Here is a 12813-nt window from a genome sequence, read left to right as displayed (position 1 = left end):
ATCCATCTGGGAGATAGTCCAAGAAGATGAGGCTGCAACTGCAATCAAGGTTCGAACAGTAGTCATATGCGCAATAGGTGCAAAAGTCCCATCATAATCAAGTCCTTGAGTCTGTTGAAAGCCACGAGCAACAAGACGAGCTTTATACCTCTCAATGGACCCATCTGATTTTGTCTTAACTTTGAAGACCCATTTACATGTAATAGGAACAACATGCGAGGGTAAAGGAACAATATACCATGTACCAATGTACCAGTGCGTTCAAGAGCAGCCAATTCATCAATCATAGCTAGCTGCCACTCAAGAATCCCAGAAGCTTCCTGATATGTAGTGGGTTCAACAATTGCCACACCAGCCCGTGGAAAACCATAGCGATCTGGAGGTTCAATGGTACCACGGTCACGAAGACGATATCACTGATTAAAAACATCATTAGACTCATTATGGTTAGTACAAGAATCAGGTACAGGATTAGTATCGGGACCAGCCGTAGAAATAGAGCGGGAACGACGAATGTAGGTTTGGATGACAGGTGGTTTGGAAGAGTAAGAAGAGGATGACGTGGAGGTGGAAGGTGGTGTTATTGGAATGAGAACATTAGATGTGGATGTAGAAGATGATGGTGTAGATGCAGGAATGGAAGGAAGACACATGAAAGAAGTAGATTCTGTGGGGGATAATATGAGGAGTGAGTAGGCTGGTTGTAAAATAAGGGGCGATTTTCATTGAAACTCACATCTCTAGAAATTCGAATACGACGAGTCGAAGGATCATAACAACGATAGCCTTTGTGTTCTGGACTGTATCCAAGGAATACACATTCTACAGATTGAGCAGTCAATTTGGTCCGCTCACGTGGTGGTAACAAGACATAACAGATACATCCAAACGCACGGAGATGATCATATCGTGGGGGATCCCAAAAAGATCTTCACCCGGGGATTTGCCAGAAAGTTTAGATGATGGTTGTCTATTAATGAGATACACAGCAGTGGAAACGACTTAACTCCAAAAGTGTGAAGGAACAAAAGAAGATATCAAAATAGTACGAGCACTCTCAATAATATGACGGTGTTTCCGTTCAGCAACACCATTTTGAGCATGAGCACCAGGACATGAAAGTTGAGCTAGAGTACCTTTTAATGTCAATAACTGGCGGAAATTGTCAGATAAAAATTCACCACCAGAATCGGAACGGAATATTTTAATAGTAGCAGAAAACTGGGTGTGTACCATGGGAGTGAAGGACTTATAAATAGAAGGCAATTCCGAACGGCGTTTCATGAAGTAAATCCAAGTATAACGAGAATGATCATCAATAAAAATGACATAATATTTATTACCACCTTTTGAGACAAATGGAGCAGGACCCCAAATATCAGAGTGAATTAAATCAAAAGGTTTAGCAGAATGAGAATCACTAGTAAAATATGGAAGTTGTATTTGTTTTCCAAGATGACAACCCTTACAATGAAAACTAGACTCAGCATGTGTAGGACCTAAACATCCTGACTTTATTAGGGTGGACAGACGAGATCCACATAAGTGACCTAGACGATGATGCCACTGAGCAAACATCGTCGTGGAACCCGAAGCAACAAGCACATGAGGTGTAGAGGTATGGTAGGAAGGAAGACACAAGGTATCCAAGAAGTAGAGGCGAGGCGAAGATTTACGGCGACGACCAGTCCCAATCACATCCCCTGTGTGACGATCCTGTACAAAACAAGATGAGTCATCAAATCCAACAAAACAATTGTGATCGGTAATTTGACCAACTGATAGTAGATTCATGGATAACTCAGGAACAAAAAATATATTTGGAACAGTAAAATTAGAATCAGAAAGAGAACCCTTGTGGGTCACATGATATAATGTACCATCAGCTATCTGAACAGAGGTACCCTCGGTGACAGGTGTAGTAGATGGCAGACGTGACTGATCAGATGTCACATGAAAAGAAGCACCAGAATCAAGAACCCAAGATGATGATAAAGCACCAGCAGAAGAAGTAGCAGCAACCGCAAATGAGCCTTTAGGAGATGGTCCTATACCACGACCACGAGTAGCACGACGGACACGAAAATCAACCAACTTCTCTGGAAACTTAGCAAAGCAGTTCTCAGACCGATGAGTGGTCTTTTGCAGTGTTCACAAGGCTGAAAGGAGGTGTTCCTAGACCTCTGAGCAGCTGCCAACACACTGTGAGAACTCACACCAGTAATAGAAGACATAAATTTCAGACGAGTCTCTTCAGCAAGCAATTCGGACAATGCCTGAGCCATGGTGAGAGTATCCAAACTGTGAAGCAGCCTTGCACGAAGGGAATCGAATTCAGGTCGAACTCCCATAACAAATTTGTAGGTAAAGAACTTGTCAATGAACTTATGGGCTGGACAAGGCACAACTGTACAAGCGGGCACCGTGGAGGTCAATGCACTCATAAGACGATCAAAGGCGGAATAATATTCATCAATGGACATATCATGTTGCTCAATCACATGAGTCTGCTGCATAAGAGTATGTAAAAGAGCACCGCTATCCTGAACAAACCGATCCTTAAGATGTGACCAGATAGCCTTAGCAGTGGTAAATTTGGACAACCACATAATCATAGTTGGTTTAATGTTGTTGACCATTGCAGCCATTATCTTGCCATCATTTATCTGCCAAGTCTTAATTGTAGCAGCATTGCTTCGATCAGCTGCTAAAACTGGAGAATCTTCAGTCAAATGAAAAAGTAAACCATGACCTCTTAATGCAGTCTGAACACAAAAAGCCCATTCTGGGTAATTCTGTCCATCAAGCACAATGTTGACAACAATAGCATTGGCCGACATATTGCAGATTAATAAATCACTGAAGAATAACAAATTTGAAACAAACTGGCGGGAAGGTACCAAAATCCCTAGCGGGAGCAGTGGATGAACAGTGATGGCAGACACCAGGCGCAGCAGCACCGCAGGCCGCAACTGCAGCAGAGATGGCAGACACCAAGCGCGGCAGCATCGCAGGCCGCGACTGCGCGCAGAGGGCGGACGAAGAGGCCGCGACTGCGCCGGGCGGACGAAGACAGTAGCAGCAGAGGGCCGCGACTGCGCCGGGCGGACGGAGACAGCAGCAGAGGGCGCTGCCGGGCGGACGACCGCGACTGCAGCAGCCGCGCGGGCGCGCAGAGGGCGCTGCCGGGTGGACGACCTCGACTACAGCAGCCGCGCGGTGCAACAGAGGGCGCGCAGATGAAGAGGGGGCGTAGATGCAGAGGACGGGGGAGAAGCCCGCGCGTAGAGGAATCCGCGACAGCAACAGAGGCGCGGCCCGCGCACGGAAGACAGCACGGCAGCCGCAGTCCTCGACAACGGCTAGGATGGAGGAGATCCAAGATAGCCGCGATGGCAGCTAGCCGGCTAGCGACGGCCGCGACGGCGGCTGGGGCGGCGTACGGCCGCGACGGCGGCTAGGGCGGGTGACAGCCGCGAACCCTAAACCATGATAGCCACGACGGCGGCTAAGAGAAAATTAGGGTTTCGTAACCTGCTCTGTTACCATGTTACTAACCTTGAGATTGATGATTTGTCCCTAAGGACTATAGGTAATATATATAGGCAGTAGGCAGTAGGCCTGGGCCTAATGTGCCTTAACAGTACAATGTTTGGGTACCTTTTCACCATGTGATACACCTTGTGGTCTGGATGGCTTGTTGTCAAGGACTCTAGGTTATGTGGGTAAATTGTAGTATACCACTGTTGGTTACTGCGTAGAAAACATGAGGCCAGTATCTTACAGAGCTATGCTATATGCATGATCATCTGAGCAGGTTTTCAATCTCTTTGGTGCAGATAAAGATGCAGGAACACTACATGTTGAAATTGTAAGTTTGCAATTTTGCATTTCATAATGCTTCTGTAATGATCTTTTGATCATTAATAAAATAATTGATAGACAGATAGGGATTAGATCTAGGAAGGGAGAAGATCTATTTGGAAATACTGCAACACATCTCACTATGTACATGGCTCTACTAATAGTTATAGTTAGTTGATGTAAATAATTCTGTCGGAGAGGAAATCTCCGGCCGGGTGGCGGAATGCACCCGCCCTAAATCCTTAGATGAGGAGGGGCCTAAGCGTTTTGCCTGTTAGGTGGAAACTGGAAGAACGCAAGAACACACAAGGATTTAGAGTGGTTCGGGCCGTCGGAGCGTAATACCCTACTCCACTGTGTGATGTATTGAGCTTGAGAGCTTGTATGAACTTGTGAGCGTCTAAGTGTGTCTGAGTGAGCTTGAGTTTGTGTCTGAGTCAGTGTCTGAGTCTGTCTTGTAACGCTGCGTGCCTCCCCTTTTATAGCTCAAGGGGGGCACGTACAAGGGTGCTGAGCCCTGACATGTGGGCCCAGGAACATAACGGATGTAATACTTGGAACTTCTAATGCTCGTCACCAGTGCCATCTCTTTGCGCCCTGATATTCGCAGCGCGAGTAGTATTGGTGTGCAGGGGAAGCTTCCCTGGCAACGTACGAGTGATGATGATCGTGGCGCATGCGGCGGTATGGTCGTGCCGCCTGCCATGGGTATGGACAGGCACGCTGCCTGTGGGATGGTCTGGTCACCGTCCACCAGTAGAGTGACAGGGCACATTAAATGCTGAGGCGACACATCGCCTGTCAGGCGGCGCGTCATATCCGTAATAAATGCAGAGACCGTGCGGCCCAGAGGCCTTACGTCAGGCTCCGCCCGCTGGCTTACGTCACGGGCAGTAGGCCGTGTGGCAGCATCGGGTCTCCGCCTGAGCGGGGAGCGAAAGCGTACGCGGTATGGTCCGGACATGTGTTGGTTCCGGACCCCCGCCTGACCTTGATCAAGGCCTGGGTATCCTTTGCTCCGGAATCCTGGGACCTTGCTGTGAATGGCCCGAACCCTGCACAGGGGGGGGGGGGGGGGGCGGGGGCTCGTCCCAGTTGTCCGGGTACGCCCGTGGAGGTTCTGGACCTTACCCGGAGGTCCGGTCCGTACCCACAGGGGGTCGGCACTTTCCCATGGGGGTCCAGACCTACTGTTAATTACCTGGGGTATATCGTCTTTTCTGGCCACGTGGAGGCCCTGGAGCTGTCCACGTGGTGGGGTCATGTGTTGTTTGCCACGCGACTAAAGATAGCCGCATGGACACAACACCTTCATACCGTAGTAACGGGTACCCCTTTTTCAGGTTACTGACAAATTCATTACCAACTGATAGAGAAGATACCATACGGTCTCATAGATTTTGAAATGTTAAGCCTCATAAGCCTTGCCATCACGCCAATTTTCAGTGTCTACTGTTTACACATGAATATTCTCATATGGCTACTGAAGCGCATGGCACATTTGTACAACAGTTCTAGTTGAGGCATTGGTTGCCAGGTTATTACTGCTGACAAAACAAGAGTGGTTGTGACATTTAATTGCTTAGTTCCTTGATGTATTGTTACTGAATTGCTCTCTGAGGTGTTATGCACAGCAAAGCAATCCTGAACATTCTTTATTTTGATGGTGCGCACATGGTTTGGTTTAAATGATAGACTAATCTCCAATAGGCTGTGATAGTGTGTGGGTAGGTGGGTGGGTGGGGGGGGGGTTTGAGAAGGTTTATTCTAGCCCTCCTGTTTGTATGATCTGCTTTGCTCTAGAGCAAGTACAATAATGATCTTTTAAGAGAGGAGAGGGAGCTTTACAAGATGGCTGGAGCTAAGAACATGTCTCTCCTTATGGCTTCGATTCCAGGATTGTAGGGTCTCCTTAGTAGCGACGCAGTTGCCATTATTTGTTTAGTCGGACGGCCTCTTTTTTTTATTCTTGTTTTTGGCCACCGTAAGGTGGTTTTATCTTGCAACGGTCCGCTTGGACCTTAATTACTTTCTTCTTAATATAATGATACGTAGCTTCCAAGAAATAATAATGATCTGGTAGCCAAGTTAATGTTGACGTGGAGAAGAGAAGTGAGGAGAGCTTAGATCTGATGCAAGTGACAAGCTAAGCAGGGGAACTTATGAATAGTGGGCCCAAGTAGCAAGTGTGTATTGAAGAGACGTAAAAAAGAGATTGTGAGACAGTGTACCACACAATAATAATTTTTTTTTATAAACAAATACTCATATGTTCTAAATTAGTATTTATTTTAGCTCTTAGCTTTTATGTCTATATTCAAATAGATGATGATAATCTAGACACATACAAAACACATATATTAATTATTGTATGAATCCATTAAAAGTCTAAAACAAATTTTAATTTGGAACCGAGGGAGTAGGAGACAACTATGCAACTCTCATGCGCTGTTTGAGAAAATTTTAAACAAGGAGTTAGTAAAGTTTTTGTTTCATATTTAGGTAGATTATTCTCTTTTCTGAGGATGGAGTCCCAGTATTGATATTTAAAGTATCACCCCTTGAGTAAATGTACCGTCGAGATTGGACCAATTTGTTGTGCATAATTTCTTTAAAGACCACTTATTGATACAACGAAGATGTTTACAAGGCAAAGGCATTCAATGTTCGAGTCTTTGTATTCATATAGTTTGATTAATTTTTTGCACAATATATACAAGGACAAAGACTGTCATTTTGGTGAAGAACATTACTCGTGAAGTTTTATAAGTTTCTCAATTTCCTTTCAAGCTTCAACCATTATATGCTGATGAAGTGATGATAGCAATCTGTAAATGGGTTATGTCCAGGATTGGGAGTCACGCGCCCCCCAAACTTTGCCTTGCTGCACTGACCTCTGCAATTCACAAGATAGGATAGTGTGAAACCAAGCCTGGTGGCTGTTTCTTCGTGCTGTTTGCTCGAGTGTTGGCAAATCATTTGGTAGGCTCATAATCTTATAGCAGAAGTATAGATTTTGGTATATTCAGTTCCCTGGACTGACAAATAGTGGAAAATCTTATTTTTTTGGATCATGCAGTTCATAATCATGGTTTACTGGGACTGGCTCGCTCACATTGCGTCCCCAGGCACTCCCACAGAAGTGCAGTAATGCGACAAACCACTCCACTGCTTTATCCATGTTGATTATTGTGTAAACACTGATAAATTTGTACAAGTAAATCAATATATCATGTGTAAATCCTTCATACATAGTGTTTGTTTCATGTTTGAGTTCCCAAATTTTGCAAATATATTTTGTGCGGTTATCTTTATATAAACAAGTTCTATGATGACACATCTCGATTCTGTGACTACTGACGTTGTAATGAAACAACGAAGTTCTCATAGTATCTACGTCCATTGTTATGGTGACTGCTGGCAGAAGTACATTGCTTCGTGGTTAGGCTTCGGGCATGTTTGATGTCTATGGCTAGTTATTAGTTGGATTTAAAACTAGTCTAAATTATATATGGTTGGTCAGTTAGATGGCTAACAACCAGATGAAGATTTGGCTAAAAAATAGTTACCCTATGTCCCAAATTAAAATTCATTTTAGCCTTTTAATAGTTCATACAATAATTAATGTATATGCTTGGTACATGTGTCTAGATTCATTATTATCTATTTCAATATAGATATATGTAAGGAAAATGGACCCGATCCATTTGACTAAGGAATTTTGATGTTTGTTGAACAACATAACTAATGAACTAATGTTTACCAAGTGTTTTGTAGTTAATAGGATACAAAGTGGATTGGACTTAGGCTTTGAGGTACAACACCTCAAAAAATACCTACAAATATTCAGCACAAGTCCAAAATACAAAACCAAAAGAGCCCAAGAAAACAAGATTGAAGATTTCTTGGCGCACCGGTGGCTCATCGGACCGGTTATGTAGAGAGCTCTACAAATGGATCTCTGATTGCTGGTGCACTGTACCGGTCTGGTGGTTCAACAAAACATGGTCCAACGGCTAGTTGCTAACGATCACATGACGTGGCGGGCACCGAACCGTCCGAGTGGCACACCAGAGACCAGACCATCTATAGTACCTGCAAAGTGCAATGACTAGCTGACGTGGAGGCTGGACCGAACGGTCTGGTGACGCATTTGTAACACCCAAAATTCTACTGTAGAATGAAAATGTATACATGATAGTAATAGGTAATTTAAACTTTGGCTTGAACTATTACATCCAGAAATTGGGTTTGTGGTTTAAAAATAGGAAAAAAGATGATAGGATATTTAATGGTGTGACTTATTCTTTATTGAGTTATGAAGCATGTGCCTGATGAATAAAGTAATTAATGAAAATAGAAATAGTAAACCATGCATCACATGCAGAAGGTTTGTTTGTGCATTTGTTTTGAAGTTGAAACTCAGACCTGGATTCAAATATGAATGTGAATGTAAAACTGAAATAGAGAGAAATCAGGAAAATAAAAACAAAACAAAAAAAGAATAAAATCATGCATGGGATGGAATCCCTCAACTCGGCCCGTTCCTTTCCCTGCCGGCCTAGCTGCCTCGCCGCGCGCACTCTTGATCGCCAGCCCAACTTCACACCCCACGCACTGATGGGTCAGGACCCGCTTGCAACCTCCCCTATCCTTGCATGTGCCCAAGCGCTGTCGCTGTCGTGTGGGACCGGCACGTCAAGTTTCCTCCTCGAGTTCGAGCCGAGCTCACGCATGCGCATCGTATCACACCGATTCCCATAACAAACCATCCCTGGATTCCCTGAAGCCGTTGGAATCGCTTCCGCCATCCACAGTTGCTAATCCTCAACTACGGGGGTATAAATCCATGCCACCTCTCATCTTCGAACCATACCAGCCAGCCACCAATACCTGGCGCCACGAGAAGCCGCTACCGCTACCATAATTTGTTCCTGTCATCGGTCAGCATCCGGATTGTGGCCTATGCGGCAGAACCTCCCAAATTATTGGGCCCATATGCGCTTGTTCTCGTCTCAAAGACCTCAGACGGCTATGCATATGCACGGATAACTTAATAGGATCCGTCAGAGTGTCCTAGGGACCCCGAATAAACCACTTATAACTAGGATCGCAAGATTAAGTAAACACAAATCCCACACCAACATTTTTGCAGCGGATTTCTTAGTACCAAATTTTACAAGTTACATCAAGTTTACAATATACATGATTGGAGTAATTACCATATGTTTTGAATGTATAAACATTTATATGTTTGAAATATATGCTAGCTCAGTGACAATCCTCAATGAGAAGTATAGAAGAGCTACTTAGAACTATAAGAAGGCCGAGCCCATCGGCGCTTAGTCACCAACACAGCAGCACAGGATCAACACCTGCAACGGTGGGTTCACCTAGTGTTTAATCCCAGGCAAGCTCCGGTACATTTACCCTTTCCTTATGTTTTAAAGTTTTATTAACTTTGAATGATGCATTAGGTGATTGGAGTTGTGTGATAAACTACTATTCCTAAGGGAATGCAGAGCTATGCATTGTTTCGGGTGAAGAGAATGGAAGGTGTTTTTCGCCTTCGTCTCAAAATACCAATAAAAGTTCAATTTCACACGCAACAAAGCATACAAATATAAGAGGGAGAAATAACGAAGAGACAGACATTATAATACAAAAAGTAAGACATTAAATTACAAGAAAGTAGCATTTTACACTAAGAGTTTGTTTTATAATCAAGTCTCTCCAGCCTAACGACCTAACTAGGCTTCAGCCTCCTTACTTCACTTTGTTTTCTTCGTTTTCCTCAACTCCTTGTTCTGCAAGAAATGAAACAAAAAGAGACATGGTGACTAGCTACAAAAACCCATAAGAAAAGCTTCAAAAGCACAGGTTTAAAGACGAACCTTTATGGTGTACTCTTCGGCCTCCAAAGCAGCCAGTTGTCGTCCTCCTTTGTTCCATAATTTGAAGAACCTCTTCGCAACATTCATCACATTCTTTGATGGGTTTTTATATCATCAACACTTATATCGAAGCCAGCTTCTCCAATAGTTTTGGCGTGATCGCAGCCGGCTTTTTCAAGTACCGAGGCCATTCCACGAGACCCAATCATAGCGCGGTAGTCACTGTGTGCAGTAATTATTGAACCAACCGCTCCTAGTTCTTTCTCCATCCAGCTGAAATACCCACTTTGTAAGAAAATCCAAAAAGGAGAAAAAATATATCCCTTTGTATACATGAGTGTGTCATCTCCATCTGTCATTTCATGTGAACACATTACTTACACAAATAAACCATTAACAAGAGACACCCAAATAAATTGTGCATCATGCTGGAGTTTATGTGATTGTGCATCTGTAGATAATAAAAATAAAAGTGTTAATAACAATATATAAATGGGTCCATAGAATTTGAACCCTAATTTGAAAACAAAACCTTGAAAATTGGAGAAGAAGAGAGAAAGGTACAAGAAAATATATAAAATAAATATTATAAATAAAATATGGGGATGATCAAATTATGTGTTAGTTGAGAATAATAAAACCACAATAGTTGGTGAATTCAAAATTTAAAGTTCAAATCAAAAAGGCAAAAGAAAAGGAAGAAGAAATATAAAAGAAAAGGGGAAAAACACTACCCAGGCCGACTACTAATAATTCTGGCCCATTCTCCCTTTCCGACCCAGGGCTCAGCCCACTAAACCGCGCGCCAGTCCAGCTCCGTCAGCACCACGTGCACGGCGCAGACGACTCACCGACAACCGGGCCCCACTTGTCTGTCTCCCGCGCTCGCGCTCGTGTTCTCTGCCACTGACCGATGGGCCGGCTTTGCCAGGTTCGGCCCTAACAACTCGCTGCACCGACCGGGGTTGTTGAATGGGGGCGCAAGTATTGCGGCACCGACCGCACCTTGGGTGTGTGCCTTGATCAAGATATAAGTCGTCGTGCGTCGCAGTCCCCTACCCCTTCCCATATCCCTTCGACTCCTCTCCTTGCCCTCTTCCTTTCGCCGCCACTAGTGGAAGTGTAGCGGGTGCTCGCCGCAGGGCGCCATCCCTGGTTTCGGTGCGATCCGGTCTCGGGCAACCCAGGAGAGTGGTCCACAGAGGATTGTAGAAGCGCGCTCGTGGTTCGCTAGTGCCCGGGGCGGTCTGGTGTACCTGGAATTGCTCGTCGGAGCGGGGAGGCATCGCCGTCGACCGCCTTCTACCGTGGACAGGGATCTCTGCGACATAATCAGTGGTATGACCTACCCCATCGCATTCACCATTCTCTGGGGATCGTGTAGATGCACACCATTTAGCTATTGGGGCCCTGGCGCCGCAAACCTGATGTTCGCCGGTTGGTGCTCCACCGCCGAGCTCGCCGCTGTTGCTCGGCTCGATTCTGGGGAGGAAGGACGGGTCTCGGCCGTTGGATAGCCAGGGAGCGATCGTGATCTGAGCTGTGAATAACCCTTCGACCGAGAGAACCCTAGCCATAGATCTCTGTTCGGTCGGATGCGATCGAATCCTGTCACATTAAAATATGGACCGTCAAATCTAGATCCGAGTGACCACACAACGTACCGGTTCGCTGGATTATGGATATAATCCTCTCCGTTGGCATTCGATCGGACGGTCGGGATTCATCCGCACTCCATTCAGTTGCACAAATGCAAATAAAACCCTCTGTTATTTAGTATTCAACCCTCCATCCACAGGAACTATTCCTCGTGCCTTAGAAATGTTACCCCGAGCCCCCTAGGTTTCTCTGAATTTAAGGCCCAGTACAGTACTGAGTTAAATTGATTAAATGAATTGGAAATTTGATTTTTAATATGAAAATAAACCCTAGAACTTGTTAAATTCATAGAAAATCCATTTTTAGTCCAAATTGATCCATTCCACTTTCTAAAATTTTGTTATTTTATCCTCTACCACTTAGAGTCTCTGTTTTGTCATGAAAACAGTAAGAAAATTAATTCCTCACTTAATCCTATTTTAAACACATAAAACATTTGTAAATTCATATCTTAAAATCTATAACTCCAAAAATTATGATTCCGGTTCCTAGGATTTTATTTTAATGTGTAGGTTATTACTGTGTAATTTGTTTATATGTTTGGTGTGATGTTAATTTTCTCTATATAATGTGCTTGTTTGTATTGTGGCGTGTAGAAGAGCCTGTGACCGTGGATCCTGGTGAGCAGCAGATAGAAGTAGCTGAGCAGGAGCTTATTGAAGGAAAGTTGTGCCCTTGATCACTTTTTACCCAATAATGTTCTTTAATAACACTTATTCATGCATAGGGTAATTTTGATGGGACCCGATAGGTCACCCTAGATTGTTTATCTCATTACCTTGTTTACCCCTAAATCACTTGGATAGTTTGCTATTGCTTTACATGGTTTTGGGATAATATTTTATTATATCCATGTTCCAGTATTTTGTTATTCTATTATGTTCATGTCAAGATCATTAATGTTAATTGGAACATGGAGCTTAACTTGAGAAACACGTACCACCACAAGGGTTTAATGGGACGCCCTTGGCCAACTAACTAGGAAAGCTAGTGGAAGACTACCTTACCCGAAAGGGGCAAGGGCAGTAGGGGATTGCATGCAAGGAGGTTCTCGGGTTGATTTTGCTGCGATGGCGGTCAGACAGGGGATTCTTGCAAGTGCTCTTCCCATAAACTGTAGCGGGTTTTCGAAAGCTAGTGGAACTTTGTAAAGGCCTCGTAGTGGATCCCTAGCCATTCACCTCGGTAGTGTCTAAGGGTCTAGCTAACCCTGGCGACATGGGATACACGACTTGTGGGTACAGGGTACAACCTCTGCAGAATTTGAAACTAGTATACTAGCCGTGCTCGCGGTCATGAGCAGCTCAGGACTCTCTGATGATTAAATGATAGAACTTAAATTCAATTTGTCATATGGATTGCATGGGATCATTTGTTAATTTTGTTCTATTATTAT

General features: G+C 44.2%; 1 protein-coding gene across 6 annotated transcripts in view; it reads left to right on the top strand.

Annotated features, from left to right (window-relative positions):
- The window catches only part of LOC100272667 (uncharacterized), a 35879-nt gene extending 28678 nt beyond the window's left edge, over positions 1-7201 (top strand). For all 6 annotated transcript variants that reach the window (XR_004856286.1, XM_020548367.3, XM_020548371.3 and 3 more), the window contains 2 exons: positions 6714-6846; positions 6944-7201. The gene's annotated coding sequence lies outside the window, so the exon portion shown is untranslated. The remainder of the gene's footprint in view (positions 1-6713; positions 6847-6943) is intronic.
- The last annotated feature ends 5612 nt before the right edge of the window (positions 7202-12813 follow it).

The sequence above is a fragment of the Zea mays genome, chromosome 2 (assembly GCF_902167145.1).
Source record: "Zea mays cultivar B73 chromosome 2, Zm-B73-REFERENCE-NAM-5.0, whole genome shotgun sequence".
Classification (NCBI taxonomy): Eukaryota; Viridiplantae; Streptophyta; class Magnoliopsida; order Poales; family Poaceae; genus Zea; species Zea mays.
This window is presented reverse-complemented; position numbering and strand designations above follow the sequence as displayed.